Below are 16926 nucleotides of genomic sequence, written 5' to 3'. Positions count from 1 at the left end.
TTTGACTTATAAACACTTCTTATAATTGCTCTGCTGGTAGCTTGAGTCATATTAGTGTGGTTGAAACATTTTTCTCTTCAGTTATAATATTTAGAGATGTGCATGCGCACACTCTCACACACAGTAATACATTTATATTTTAATTTTTTGCTCCTATTGTTTGAGTTACACATGATCTTGGAAGTATTGTCTCTTGAAAATCTAAGCATGGAATGCTGACCTTCAGTATAATCTGAATTAGTAGCTTAATGGAATAGTTATCAAGAATATGTGTTTATTACACAAATTGAATCTTGAGGACATCTAACTTTGTTCCGCATGTTGGACAAGTTGCTCTGAATTATGTTGAGGATTTGGACATCTTTTTTTTCATTGGAGCTGGATGCCATTCTATGGAGATATATAGATTTGGAAATATTTTAATTTAATTTACAATATACCAACATATTATATTAATTTGGCTGTTACCAATAAACAAGTATTAGGATTGAAAGCAGGATTCCTACTTCTTTTGACAGATAATGTTTATTTGATTTTGGCTTAATTATAAGTACATTACATGTAATGGAAGTTCCTTTCTATTAGAGGTTTTGGCTCCTGCTTCTTGGGTATTACTAGTGTTGTTTTCAGATGCCTGGTTATTTAATAATTATGTAGACGTTCAAACTTTTTATAGTTATTTAACTTCAAAATTATTTTTTTTTTGTCAGTGAATTCTAATTAAATTTGGTAGGATCAGTTATGCTATCAACAGTTAGGTATAGAACTAAACAAAATATATATATATACTTTGAAATTTGTCTTCATGAAATGCTCCTGTCTTCAAATTTCGGCTGATATTTATTGTCCATATTCTTATATATACATCGCCCTTCCTCTGCACTTTCTTAGTAAGTCTAATTACCACTGTTTCATATGTTTTGGATGTAATTTTAACCATAGTTTCATCTAAAAACTATGTAAGAATGGTAATTATGTTCAGTTACTCATTAATCATACAGACAGAAATATATAGTATGAAATCTTAATTTGTTTTCTTTTGTGAGATTTCTATTTATTTCCTTTGAGGTTTTTTTTTTTTCTTAAACAAAATTATTATTTCATTATTGTTTTGTATGGAAGAGTGAAATCAGTTTTGGTTGATGATGTAAAAGAAAGTGCAGGAACTGGGGTAGGTGTAAATTTCTTGCAGAAAAAAAAGAAAAGATTAAGATACTACCGAGATCATTTCACTAATATTGATTATACTGAAACAAGTATTTCAATTTAATGGTTTTATTTTCTTACATTGGTGTGCATGTATGTGTGGGAATGTGCATGCAATTAACTAAAGAAGTATTTGATGAAAAATAAATCTCAATATGGCAAAAATTTTTAATTTGGAGGTAAAAGATTAACCTGCTTTGTAACATTTTCCAAATTAATGTCTGCAAGAACTTTGTTGGGGTTTAAGTTATAGTTCTAAAATAACTAGTAAAACCAAATAGAGTTGTTAATTCTAGCTATTTTTACACGTGTATTAAAAATAATCAAAAGAATAAGGGTGTCTCTTTTAATTATTTTTTAATAACTTGGATAGGTAATGAAATACAATTATTTATATTTAAGATTTGAGTTTCCATCTCTTATACCAACTCTGATAATCTTGTAGCTTTTATATTTTCCTCCTAATAGTTCTTTTGAGCAGATTGACAATATGATAAGCTGTATGAACATGTTTGTTATTGCTTTTATGTAGCATACAAAATTGTTTTGTTTTGTTGTTGCTTTTTAAATAGCAACCAAACTATATTTATTACTCCATGTAAAGTTTTAGATCAATATTTATCTATGCTGCTTGTGCTAAACACTAATTTACCATGTTTGCTAAAATTGTCTTTCAAATTTTTATTCTATTCATTCTTTTTTTTTTTTTAGCTATGAAAATTTATTTAAACTCATCTGTGTATACAAATGGTTGCTTCTACAAATTGTTTTTCATGTTAATTTTTCTAAAGCCATTTTCAGCAGGTTTTTTTTTTTGTTCCAAAAAGAGTTTGTCTGTGATGTATGTTAGTATGCAACACTGGCTGAAAAAAATAAGAAAAAAATACCCCCCTTCCCCCCAAAAAACAGAACAGCAACATAACAAAATAAATAAAAAGGAAGAAAGAAAAAGCAAAGGCAATCTTGTGTCATTTTATGCTTATCTAGTGCTCCAGAATTTCTTTTGGAATTATAATTCCCTCCAAAATAAATTTTCATTTTTAGACTGCTCTTGTATAATAAAGTTTATGTATTTTGAATGGATTTTGTTGGATATCATTGATACTTAATTTTTTTTATTGCTTTGCTTCTCCCCTTGTTATGGACAAACTGTAAGTTTACTTTTTAGACTTACATCAGGTTAGCTTAGCTCAGTTGAATAGAGAATTTACTGTGGTTTTCCCCCCCTGTTTTCTTTTGATCATAATTCCTATTCATAGCTGTAGCTTAAGTTATTGCTGCTCTTCAACTAGTTTTCAAGACTTATTAAAACATTCTGTTATTAAAGGTGTTCAAGTTGTTGTTTAAGATTATTAAGTCTGTTGATTATTTCCTGTATGATATTTTGCCTTTGTTTTCCTTTTGCTAAAAACAAAAACCAAATGTAATAAATTCATTAAAATACTTGTATAAACTTTATATTGAAATAAAATGAACAGAATCTTGAAACTGTACATAATCATTTTAGATTTATTTAACATCTTTTTAACTGATACATTTTGTATCTTGTTCCTTATTAGCTTCATTTAAATTAGTTTTCTGGCTTCATAACATTCATACTTGATTTGCACTCCACATACAATCCTGAAACAGGAAGAAAAAAAAATTTTTTTTTTAAAGGGTAGTATTATGTTTCTTTTTATTCTGTTACTTGAATATATTTATATCAAAGATAGCTCTTGTATTTTAGTTTATTTCTAAACTAGATTTACTGAAGTTTTTTAGCATATATACACACACACACACACACACACACACACACCATTGTTTATGTACAATAGATTTTTACTGATGGAGTTTTTTTAAGTTGCAAATAATATGTAGGTATGTTTTGTGTGAAATTTTGTTCAAGTTCAGTACTTTGTGACTGTTTCACATTAAATTTTTTTTTAGTGTGGGTTGGTGGTGGTGGGACTTTATTTTGAAGTTTTCTTGAGAAAATCAAACTTGAATACTTTAGATAGCTACTGCTCAAAAGCTATATATGCCTACATGGAATATAGGGATATTTCTACATTTGTGTGATTGGATGAAAGTTTAAGAAACCCTATAAAACATTAAATTTTTTTTTAAACTGATTTAATTTTGATTTAAAAAAAAAATTATTTTATAGTATGTTAGTCTAGATTAAATTTATTTTTTGATATTTTGACAAGCATTATTTGTCCTTTTGGTTCTATTTAAACTGAAACAGCTATGGTGTGTATACAAAAAAGAAAAAAGAAGCATTTTACAAATTTGTTGAGTCATAGTCATTATATTTATTTTATAGGTTATGTAGAATAAGTTGTTCATGCTTAAATATTATATCTGGTGGCAATATAGTCTGAATTGAAATTTATAAGACCTTAACTTAAATTTGGTTTTCTTTGTAAAATTTGAGTTGAGGGCATGTATGCATGAATGTATGTATAAAATATGAATAAATATTTCCACCAGATACAATTACTGAATCTAATTTTTGCAATGTATTTTTCTTTATATAAATTATGCATTGTCTTATGAGCTGCATAGCAACCTCAATAGTACAGGTGGCATGAAAATAGCACCCAGTGCACATTATAAAGTGCTTGGTATTAGGAAGGTCATCCAGCTGTAGAAACCATGCCAAAGCAGATATTTTAGCACGATACAGTCCTTGGACCCATTGTATACTGTCAGCCTGAACAACTCATGTCAGCATGGAATATGGACATTAGATGACGATGATGATGTGTCTGTCAGATGACGAAAAAATATGCAGAATTAAACATATTTTCATTTAGTCTCAGTATACTCAATTATTTCATCCTAAGAAATCAAGATTTCTCCATCTGAATTATGGCCTACCCAGTGTTTCTCAACCATTTTTTTTACTTATGGACCCCCTTGATTTCTATTTTACTTGGGTGAACCCACATACCCATTCGTTATTTGAAATAAAATCCTATTATATTTTTATAATTAAATATTATTAGGAATTGTAGTAAAAAAGAAAGAAATTTTGTGTATTGTTGAAATATAACTAATTTTAATGACAAAATCTTATGTGGACCTGGGTTGAGAACCACTGCTTTAACAGATGCCACCAGAGAAATTATTTTCTGGTAATATACTACTAACAAAGAACATCCAATTAATATTCCACTGGAATTTCATTTTCAATTCTCATACAACACCAATCACATACTTTAGAACTCTCAGCATAATGGATTGTTTGCTTCTGTTGAGAGGCAAGTGGAAATATAGATTATATTTGAATTTAGCTTGTGTCACAATTTCAAAATAATGTCCACTTTTCCATGCTTGCATGGGTCAGATGGAATTTGTTGAGGCAGGCTCCATGACTGGATATCCTTCCTATAAACAACTCTCAACGTTTTTAAGGAAATTGAAAACGTATGACACTGGCTTACAACTATTATACAATGTCAAGACAAGGACATGTATAAACATTTTATATGATTCAACTTAGATGTCACATAGTGGGATTGAGCCTAAAAGTACAAGGTTAAGGAACAACTTTCTTAACGACACAACCATGTACATGTGTATTTACATGTGTGTAATATGTATATTAGATTATAATTTTATAGATATTTAGGTACATTATATATATATATATATATATATATGTGCACACACTGTAAAGTGGTTGGTGTTAGGAAGGGCTCAAGCCATAAAAACCTTGCCAAAGCTGACAGTAAAGCTTGGCAGTCTTCTGGCTTGCCAACTCTTGTCAGGCTGTCCAACCCATGCCAACAAGGGAAGCGGGCATTAATTGATGGTATATAATATGTAAATGTAGTTTGCTGTGTGGTAAGAAGTTTGCTTCTCAACCACATGGTTCTGGGTTCAGTCTCACTGTGTAGCACCTTGGGCAAATGTCTCCTACTATGGCCCCAGGATGACCAAAGCCTTGTGAGTGGATTTGATAGATGGAAACTGAAAGAAGTCCAGCATATCTGTGTGTGTGTGTGTGTCTATATTTTGCCCCCTCCCCACCATTGCTTGACAACTGGTGTTTGTGTGTTTGTGTCTCCATAACTTAGCAGTTTGACAAAACAGACCAATAGAATAAGTGCTGGGGTTGATGCATTCAACTAAAAGTACATAAAAGTGGTGCCCCAGCATGGCTGCAGCCTAATGACTAATACAGGTAAAGAGAGAGAGAGAGAGTGCGTGTGTAATAAAGAGCATGAATTATGGCTAAGCTGCAGTCATACATTTGTTTGCATTGCTATATATGTTACAAAACATGCTCTTTTGTATGTATATATTTGATTTATAAGAGAAATGGAAGATGCGAGAATGTTTATTGATCACTACAATTGTTTCCACCCATTTAGCATCAATCTTTCACTGTGAAAGTGAATGTGCTTTACCTGCAAACTACCAGGTGTACACCATACGATTTATTATCTAATAATATATGTGTGTAAAAGACCCCCTTCAGTCATGGATGACCATAGGATTGTACATAGAAATTCCTCCCTTCCCTCACCTTCCAAGATAAGTCTGGGCAACTTTGTTTCATGGAAGACCAGCAATTGCCCATGCATGCCAGTCTTCCCCCTCCACACCACCAAAGTTATCCAAGGGAAAGACAAAAGTAATGTCACAACTCATTTCTACAGCTGAGTGAACTGGAGCAATGTGAGACAAGTGTCTTGCTCAGGAACGCAACACACAGCCTGGTCTGGGAATCGAACTCACTACTTCATGATTGTGAGCCTGACACTAACTGTTGAGCCATGTGCCTTCATGTGTATGTTTGTGTGATAGATTTAGTGTGGGGAAACACCTAAGCTTTATATAGAGCAATAGATAGTCATTGATCTTAATTCTCCTACTGCACTACATGAAATATATGTAATGTGCAAGAGAGAAGACTACTGGTATGGCCATGTAATGTGTATGACTGAAGACAGTTGCATCAAGAGGTGCCGCTCTCCAATTGTAGAGGGAACATGTAGACACAGGAAGATGTGGAACGAAATGGTGTGAAAGGATCTATAGACATTGGGATTCACAGTGGGGATGACAGGGGACCAAGACTACTGGCAGTCTGTTGTGCTTGTAAAGATGTCAAGCTAAGTAAAAGTGTGCTTGCCCTTGCATACAGACTCATCCTCTGCAACCCTCTCCAGCTGAGCACCCCTAATCTTGCAGGCTCATAGGTGCTGATGCCATGTAAAAAGCACCCAGTACATTCTGTAAAGGGGTTAGCGTTAAGAAGGGCATTCAGCCATAGAAACCATACCAAAACGGACATGGAGCCTGAACAACCCTTCAGCTGGTCTATCAAATCATCCAACCCATGCCAGGATGGAGAACAGACGTTAAATGATGATGATGATGACATTGGAAATTATCATGTGATATATAATATCCATTATATAAGGGCTGGACAGGTGATTGGTACATATTACATCAATAACTTTGTTGTTATTTTACTTGACCCTAACATTCATAGATACTACTAACACAAGAATCTCACGTGAAATATAATGAACTAAAAAGTTTCTATAAATAGATTGTCCTTGCACTTCATAGACAGGAATTCCCTTTTCAGGTGTTTTACCCTTTAGCATTCAAACCAGTCACATCCAACCTAAATATTTCATTTGTTTTATGTTCAAACAAGCCAGATGCAACCTCTCGCACCTACCCTACAATATCCTTCTAAAAATAAGCAATCACGCACTAAAAATATCAAAGCTGCAAGATTATGCATGATTAATTCAAAGCAACATGAATAAATAAGCATTACATTTGACTGTTTGCTAAAGGGTTAAACTCTATAAACAAGGGAGATAATTCCAACAATCAGTTAATCCAAGATTTGACAAACAAAGGCATCACTGTAGATCTTGGCTCTTAAGCCTACTTGCAAAAGCATTGCTAATGTTTCAGTCTTGTTAGATCTTCTCAGTATAGTACATTCACATCAACGGGCTTGGACTTTGAATGATCAAATAATTATAGAGAAGGAGGCAGAGTAAAATTACTAATTATGTATCCTGAAAATGGTGCAAGGATGATGTTAGCTGAAGTTACCCAGCTCACTACGTTCTATGTATAAGACTAAGATATATGTGTGTGTGTGTGTGTATATATGTTTATGTAGGTGTGGCTATGTGGTAAAAAGTTTGCTTTCCAACCATATGTTGTGGGTTCAGTCCCACTGTGTGGAAAAGTAGCATGTCATATATATATATGTGTGGGGTGTCTTTATGTTTGTCCTACCACTGCTTGACAACTGGTGCTGGTTTGTTTACTTCCCTGTAACTTAGCTTTTTGGCATGAACGACCAATAAAATAAGTGCCAGATTTTAAAATCCTTCAAGATGGTGTCCCAGCATGGCCGAAACAAGTAAAAAATAAAGGATATATGTGGAGAGAGAAGCACAGGCAAAGCCTTGTGGTCAAGAAGTTCTCTTCCCATTCAATCCCATTGCACTGTGCTTTGGCCAAGTGTCTTCTATATAGCTCAGGGCCAACCAAAAACTTGTGAGTGGACTTGATAAACAGAAATAGAAAGAAGCCCATTGTATATATGATTGTTTGTGTGTCTGTGTGTTTACATTTGCTCAGTTAAAGACTGACTTTGCTGTCATTTTGTCAATAGATTATCTGGTAGCTTTCTACCTTCAAATACATGCCAAGTAAGATAACATTTACCAGGAAAAAGCAGGCAAGAATCATTAACAAGGACATTTGGTTGTAAAACACCGCCTCAGTGAAATGTCTAACCTGTGCTAGCATGAAAAGGAAAAAAAAAACACAAACATAAATGAATGTGTGTGGGTGTCTATTGTAAGTATTTAATAACAAGTTGACTCAGTTCTCCTGTACTACTTTTCATGGGCACAGATATGTCTACATTTTCAAGCATACATAGTCAGAGTAAGGAAAGTTTAAAGATGAGTTCTAAGTGAAAATGTTTTGTGTGTGTGTGGTGGGGAGCTCCATTGGTCAGTTTGAGTCATGTGAATAGTTTGATAAAATAGTATGGTAACATAATAAATGCATACAATGTCACTGTTTTCAGTAACATCAGGAGATTTTATTTTCACAACCACACTCGTAATTTTTTTCATTCACCTAGAAGCTATTTTTAAATACTTCCTATGTTTCTATATGCCTGATTATGTAGGTGCACATCTGCATAGAGTTAGGGTTATTGGATAAAGATATATACAGCTGCATGCTGGAGGTGAGACAGTGTTAAAAGGAAGAGTAAAGCAAGTGAGGGAGAGGGATTTAAATCAATAAGTAGTGAGATATGTGTCAATAAAGAGTAATACTGTTTCTACTATCCACTCTGTACCTCATCTGCATTGAATGAATGGAAACAGTTTGGAGCAGAGAGAATATATTTGTTTTGCTGTGATCATGACAGCCTCTATTGTGCTGGTGCAATGATAAATTGCATCCTGTAAATTCTGTAAACTGGTTGGTATTTTGGACAGCATCCAGCTGCTACAACCATGCCAGATAAAATGTACAAGTAAGACGTTTCCTTCCAGATCATTGCAGAAGTTAGCAACTCTGAATAGGAGCTGACCCATCCAATATATACAAATGGATTGGTTGTAAAAGGATGATTATGTGCAGTGTGTGATTGTCTATGGTTAAGCAGAATTTATTGGGACAAATTTTCTATGGCCAGATGGCCCTTTCTGTCACCAACCCTCACTTTTTTCCATGTTAAGTAATATTTCCTATGTTCACAACATATGCCTGTTGCAGAAGAGTGTAAACAAATGACATTGCCTGAGGTAACTCTCATCTACAACCATGAAGTGATGTCATGACAAAAGGGCCCACATACACACATGCTTATATTCTGCCTACCAAATCCACTCACAAGCATAGGCTATACTAGAAGACACTTGCCTAAAATGTCGTGCACTGGAACTGAACCTGAAACCACATGTTTGGAAAGTAAGCTTCTTAACATGCAGGCCTTTCCTGTGCCTATAAAAATATATATGTATATAGTTTCTCTTCCAGAGTAAAGAGCAGATTCCTAAGTTAATGTATGAAGTATGATACTGCATAGCAGTGGGGTATTGGATGTGATTGTGAAAAATTTGCTATGAGCGGAAAAAATTTAATCAAGTATCTTGTGGATGTATAATATTGGTTTCGAATTTTGGCACAAGGCCAGCGATTTGGGGGGAGGGGTAAATCGATTGCACTGACACCACAACCTCCCCTTTCCACCCCCTGTACCTAACTGGTAGTTGTATTATCGACCCTAAAAGGATCAATGGCAAAGTGGACCTTGGTGGAATCTGAATTCAGAACGTAAAGTCTGATGAAATGCTGCTATGCATTTCACCCAATGTGCTAACGATTGTACCTCCTCGCTGCCTTAGTGGATGTATAATATTAGTGTGCATGAGCAATGGAGCACAAATGAGCTGAGAGACAAAGTGGATACAAGAGGAAATAAATGAAAGAAGACTATGCTGATATAGGAAAGTGTTGTATGTGGATCTTGTCAGTTGTATAAAGAAACTCTGAGCACTTGAAATGATCAGACCCTGTTAGAGAGAGAGAGAGAGAGAGAGAGCAAGAAATGCATAGATGAAGTGGAGAAGACTGATCTCAGTTGAAACTTATAAAGGAATTGGCAAAACACTATAATGATTGGAATCACACAATGCTTGAGAACACCTACCTACAATAGATGTATGATAATGATGGTGGTACTGGAGCTTGGGATGTATAACGTATCTACATCAGGTCTCTCACTCATTATACTCCCGTTAAGTTTCTTCAGCCTGACTGAACTTGATCAAAACACTCTTGAGCTTCCAGCTTTTAAAATGTTAAAAGACATTACAACTTCTAACCTTTAACATTCAGACTCAGAATTTAATGTGATAACTACATTGAGATAATCTGCATATAGGAACATTGAATCTTTCACAAAGACATTACTGTTCATTACGCAGGTAAAGGATGAAATGAATTCAGCAGAAAATGTCAGAAACAATTCAACCATCAAAGGTACTGGATTATTTCTGAGCTCAAAATCCTATAAAGCTTTTGAATTCAGTTGAAAGTATTAATCTTCACATAACTGTTTCATTTAACAGTCCAGACCTTGCTCCCTGTGACTTTTGGTTGTTCCTCAAGCTGGAAAAGTGGGTGATAGAACAATGATGATAATTTTTATGAACTATACTGTAACATTTTAGCCATAAAGTATTTTTGTAACAGTCAGACAGTCTTCTACTGATTGGTTAGAAATGGAAAAAACTCTTAAGCAAAACAACTAATTAGGTTCTTAGTTAATATACACACTTTCTTAGTGTTCATAATCCCTTATTTGAAATTCTGAAGTTGAAAGTTGTTCAAAATTAGAAATCTTTTCAAGTATTAGAAGCACTACATATGGAAAGTTCCTAAAAGCACTCAAAAAAATGTTGGTTGTAAGTGTACATTAAACAAAAGTAAAAAGCGAAAGTGACATGAATGTTTCATGGGGCTGACAAGCTGAAGTGAATGTATATAATTGGTAGATTTGTTTTGTGAAAATGAAAATGTTTCTTAAGTGAAACTGTTACGTGTGTAAAACCAGACCAGCACCAAATTTATATAAAACAACCTTTATAGTATATTCATTAGCTGTATTATGAATTGTAAATGATTAATGTCTTTAGACTTGGGTCTTAGTACTGAAGCTGTTCTCTTTTATAGATGTAAATATACTATCATTCTGAAACCTCAAATAATCGATCTGAAATCCAAAATGCGTTCAGTCATAAGTATTTCCGATAAAGGATTATCAATTGTACCATGAGAAGAAGTCAACAAGAAATCCTCATCTTGTCTAGAAACTGCTGCCAAATTTTCTTTGAATTACACTCAACCCTCTTAAAACAGCCTGATATCTAATACAGTTCTAGATATGTTAATAGATGGAGAGTCAATGGCTGGAATATCTTAGATCATAGGTCCAACAGAGTTCAGTTCCCAGCCTCCTCTCATTTGCTATAATCCTCCAAGCCATAACAGAGGTATTTAAGTCTGGTTGTCCTTTGGAACTCCTGTATGCTGATGACTAAGCTCTTATAGCAGAATGTGTTGAAAAATTCAAGCAGAAATTCCAAACATTGAAGTAAAACCTGGAATTGCATGACCTTAACCAAACTAAATGTTTTTGTAAGTAATAAAAAAGACTTGACCTCGATACAACCCAGGGAATGGTTGTGCTCTCTATGCAGGAAGAGAGTATAATTTCCATATGTACCCTGTGTATACAGTGGATATACAAGAATATTGCAAAATCACAGATAGGCTAACAGAGGAAGTAGATTTCATATGCTGCAGGTGTACTAGGACAACAATCATGATGAGCACTTGGAAAACAAATTCTCTCAAATGTAGGGATGGCTCTTAAGATATAGTTGACAGGTTTTGTTAACTAGATGACCTTGTTAGCAGTGAGGGATATTGTTCTGAAAGTGTGGTAGCCAGAGTTAAGAATGAGTTAGAAAAGCTCAGTGAGTTGTTGCCTCTGTTGACATCATATGTTTTCTCCCTCAATGTGATGGGTAGATTGTATGATGCTTGTACGTGAAAGATAATACTGCATGCAGTGAGACATGGGCCTTGAAAGCAAAGGGCCTGTGATAAGTACAAAGAAATGATGTATCATGTTAGTGAATGTGAATGATGGAGTACAATGGAGCTGAGAGACAAACTAGGTATAAGAGGAATTAGATATAAATGCAAAGCAACAAAGTAATGCCATATGATAATCTGCATACAGGAACATTGAATCTTCCATAAAGACATTACTGCATAAGGACTTAAATGGAATAGCATGTGTGGAAAAAAGAGACTGACAAAGACTTGGAATGGTGAGGTGAAAGATGACCAAGTTGTTACATTAGACAAAGGTGATGACAGGTGACTGTGCTGACTGGTGATAAGCAATGATGGAGAAAGCCTACTGAACTGATCTCCCTTCAAGTTTGGTGAAATGTATGAAAAATATATATAAATATGTTCTCTATTTTCTTTCCTCATTCCTTTCTGTTGAAGAGTATAGGCTTGAAATGTCAAAGACTTTTTACAGAGTGTCAAACTATACACCTTATAATTTCACATGTCTCTGCCTTTTGTTTTTGCACATTTAACACACACACACACTATATAAAAACAATAACACAGATGGGTTGAAGTTCCCTACTCCTGTTTCAGAGATGTTCTTTGTTGATGAACAAAACAATTAAATCATTCAAAATAAAAAAGTTTTCTTCAGGTGAATTAAGAGTGAAATTTAATATTCAGGGTTTTTCACATAAATAGAGCATAATGCATATTGATCCTCCCATCTTGGTTACATCTGAAATAAGGGAGGTTCAATATGCATTATGGTCTATTTATGTTAAAAATCCTAAATGCTTGTAGGTAAAAGGGCCAGCAAGGAGATGCCCTTCCTAATGTCAACCACTTTACTGAATGTCATAAAAATCAGTTTTCAAGTGGCCCTCAAAAACTTTAGTTTTCAAATGGCTGACAGATGTATCAAGACATCATAGGGTTGGGAGGACCCTTTAATCTTATTTTGTTGAGGATATCACAACCTAGCTAGTGCTCATACTACATATTTATGCCAAAGTTAGTTTGGTTAATTATTAATATTACCAAACCTACCCAACTTAAAATCAATTTTTATTTGCTTTTCTATTCAACAAGCTGGCTTATATTGGTTAGTTATTGATAATCAAACATACCTTGCCTCGTTTGAAAACTGATATCATTTTCTTTCATTAATGTATTTATGTGAGTGAAAAAAATAAATAGAGAAAGGTAGAGGAAAAGAGAGAAATAAAAAAAGAGAGTTTTGCAAGTCTAAAAAAGTCACCTGTTCCACTGTAATCAATGACACAGAAAAACCTGGAAGTTGTGTAGTTTTTATCATTCCTGGCCAGCTGTCACTGAATACTGTTAGATTATATCAACAAATCAGGAGTCATTTATGTTGCTGTACTTCATCTTCTGATAAAATTATACAAAAATTTTTTTTTTTTTTCTAAAACGCATCAGGTGCAGGCAAAGCTGTGTGGTAAGTTTGCCTCCCAACCACATACTATAAGTAAATGCGCCCAGTTCATTAGATAAAAGGCTTAGTGTAAGAAAGAGTATCCAACCATAGAAACTATACTAAAATGAAAACAGTTGAATGAGATTTGGTCTCTTGGTCATGCCTTGGAGGGCAGTAATCCCAAACAAGAACTGCTTGAACCATGAAAACCCATCCAACCTCTGTCAGCTGGAAGTGAATATAAAATGATGAGTATAATGATGATGATGATGATGATGGGCCCTACCCAATTCAAGACTTACATGAGAATGATTAGCAGCAAAGCATATCCCACTTATACAATATTTATTCAAAAAACATGATGTCATTGGGTTATGTAATTATTAAAATTTATTCTACTTTATTTACTGCAATAGAAAGACAAGCGGTAGAGAGGTAAGCTAAATGCTTTGCAGTAATTAGTTATGTCCCTTTGCATTGCTCATCATTCGCCTGGTGTCAATACAATTGATTTATACCTCTTTGTTTTTACAAATCTGTGGCGCTGTGCCAAAGTTAGTTTGGTTAATTATTAATATTACCAAACCTCCCCAACTTAAAATCAATTTTTATTTGCTTTTCTATTCAACAAGCTAGCTTGTATTGGTTAGTTATTGATAATCAAACATACCTTGCCTCGTTTGAAAACTGATATTTTTTCTTTCATTAATGTGTTTATGTGTGTAAAAGAAATAAATAGAGAGAGGCAGAGGAAAGGAGAGAAACAAAGAAAGAGTGTTTCTCATGTCTAAAGAAGTCATCCGTTTCACTATAATCAATGGCACAGACAAACCTGGACGTTGTGTAGTGTCTATCAACCCTGGCCAACTAAAGCATCTCTGGTTTTACCACACTTACGTTGTCACTGAATACTGTTAGATCATGTCAACAGAACAGGAGTCATTTATGCTGCTGTCCTTCATCTTCTGATAAAATGATACAAAAACAAGTTGTTGTTTTTTTTTCTTAAAAAGCATCAGGTGCAGGCAAAGCTGTGTGGTAAGTTTGCCTCCCAACCACATGCTTCCAAGTTCAGTCCTTCTGCTTGGTACCTTGAGCAAATGTGTTCAACTATAGCCCCAAGCTTGAGAGTTGATTTGGTAGATGGAAACTGAAAGAAGCCAGTTGTATGTATGTAGGTATGTACGTATGTATGTATGTACAAATGAACAAATGATTTTTCTTTGAATTTGATTTAAGTTCTTGCGATATTTCAAGCTGGTTGCTAACAACGTAACAAGACTCTTTGAGTTAAGAGAGCTCCTGGTATTTGTAAATATGTGGTTGAGTTGGAGTGTTGATTGAACTGTTGATGCATACACTCAAGTGTGTGCATATATTCACATCAGGATCACACATGAATTTCTGGAATGTCTTGCAAATCTTCATGGTGCCACTAATAGATAGGATTTGAAGAATCCACATCAGTTTCTTTTGCTCTTTTTCTGTAAAACCAAATGTTTCTAGGTTTCTGTGCAAATTTGTTGGTACACAAACTAATGCACTTATGATAATAGATAAAAATGAGAAATCATAGACAAGGTACCTGAAAATTCATAATCAACATACAAAACTGTCAACAGAAAAATTCCAAGATATGCCTTCAATACTACCATTCAAATGTTTTGTAAGATCCAACAAATTTGTAGTACACACATTTGTTTGTTCTCCTTTTAATTTTAGAATAAATTCTGACTGGCCACCTACTTGGTAATGAGGTTGTGAAGGAAAGTATCTTCTTTTAACCATTATTGTTTAAATCCAAAGAAACTCTTGGAAATTTTTATAGTCCCAGATATCATGATCATTTGTAGCATATAAATTAAGGATTTGCATTCTCTCCTCAAGATACCAAGTTCAGAAGGGGTTGATATGTATCCTGTTGCTCTAGTAATAACAAGTATGAAGCTGAAAGCATATCTCAGGTATTGAATTTTGTGTGTGTGTCTGTGCTCCATCAATGCTTGCCAATGAGTATTGGTTTGTTTATGACATCCGTGTAACTTAGGGGTTCGGCAAAAAGAGACTCCAGTATTTAACTTAGCAACATAATCACTGGGCTTAGCTCGAATAAACCTTTCAAGGCAATGTCCCAGTATGCTTGCAATTCAATGACTGAAACAAGTAAAAGATCAGTACGTTGCTGTTAATTACTTGTTTAATTAACCTCATACCAGCTTTAATCAAAAACATTCCAGTCATTATTATCCCCCCTTATTTTTCAGATAATGTATGTAAGACTACATGATGCAACGTGCTTCCCATTTTTTAAGATGGTAAGGTCTGCTTTAAGAGAAGTCTGGCTATTTCTAGCTGGTGGAGTGATCACATTGAGCAAGATTCCTTGGAACTGTAGGGTTCTGCAAAAAATAATGATATATAAATTAATAATATGCAAACAAGTTTAATTCTATATGCATTTTATTATATATGTATCAGTTATTCCCTAAGGTAGAGAAATCCTGGCATTTGTCTGTAGTAAGGTAGACCTTATGAAGAAAAGGACTTCTCAACCTGGAATTTAGCTTAATTAAGGACTTGGTTAAGGCAAAATGTTTCAATCATTTCTTTGGCAGCATCAGATGGATTTAGCATTTTTAGATTTTTCAAAGACAGTTTTATGAATTGCTTAACTCTTTAGCATTCAAATGAAAGGCTTGTTGATTTACATTATTTTGAATTAAACATGCATTATCTCATAGCTTTGAGATTTCAATGATGTGAGTGTATATTTTTAGAATGACATTGTAGGGTAGGTGTAAAAGGCCGGATCCAGTCAATTTGAACGTGATACAGGAAGAATATTTGGGGCTGATATGACTGGTTTAAATGCAAAGGAGTTACTCCATTATGAAATTAAAAATTCATGAAATTTGGACACAATTATGCCAGCTGCTTGCATGGCTGAGTAGTTAAGAAGTTTGTTTCTTATTACATGGTTTTGAGTTTGGTCCCTGTGCATGACACACTGAGTATTTGTCTTCTACTATAGCTCCAGGATGACCAAAACTTTGTGAGTGGATTTGATAAATGGAAACTGAAAGAAGTCTGTTGTACATGTGTGTGTGTGTTTGTGCTTCCTTATATTGACATCATGTGATAGTTGTAAAAATTAGTGTCAATATCATACCAACAATGGGGCAGTGAGCTGGCAGAATAGTTAGCATGCCAGGCAAAATGCTTAGCGACATGTCGTCCATTGTTATGTTCTGAGTTCAAATTCTACTGAGGTTGACTTTGCCTTTCATCCATTTGAGGTCAATAAAATAAGTACCAGTTGAGCGCTGGGGCCAATGTAATCAACCCAGTCCCTCCCCACAAAATGTTGGTCTTGTGCTGAAATTTGAAACCAATATTGTACCAACCAGTGAAGGTGCATAGCTCAGTGGTTAGAGTGTTGGGCTCACAATCATGAGGTAGTAAGTTTGATTTCCGGACTGGGCTGTGTGTTGTGTTCTTGAGCAAGACACTTTATTTTCCGTTGCTCCAGTTCACTCAGCTGTAGAAATGAGTTGCAATGTCACTGGTGCCAAGTTGTATCAGCTTTTGCCTTTCCTTTGGATGACATTGGTGGCATGGAGAGGGGAGGT

Source organism: Octopus bimaculoides, chromosome 1, assembly GCF_001194135.2.
Source record: "Octopus bimaculoides isolate UCB-OBI-ISO-001 chromosome 1, ASM119413v2, whole genome shotgun sequence".
In the NCBI taxonomy this organism is placed as follows: Eukaryota; Metazoa; Mollusca; class Cephalopoda; order Octopoda; family Octopodidae; genus Octopus; species Octopus bimaculoides.
This window is presented reverse-complemented; position numbering follows the sequence as displayed.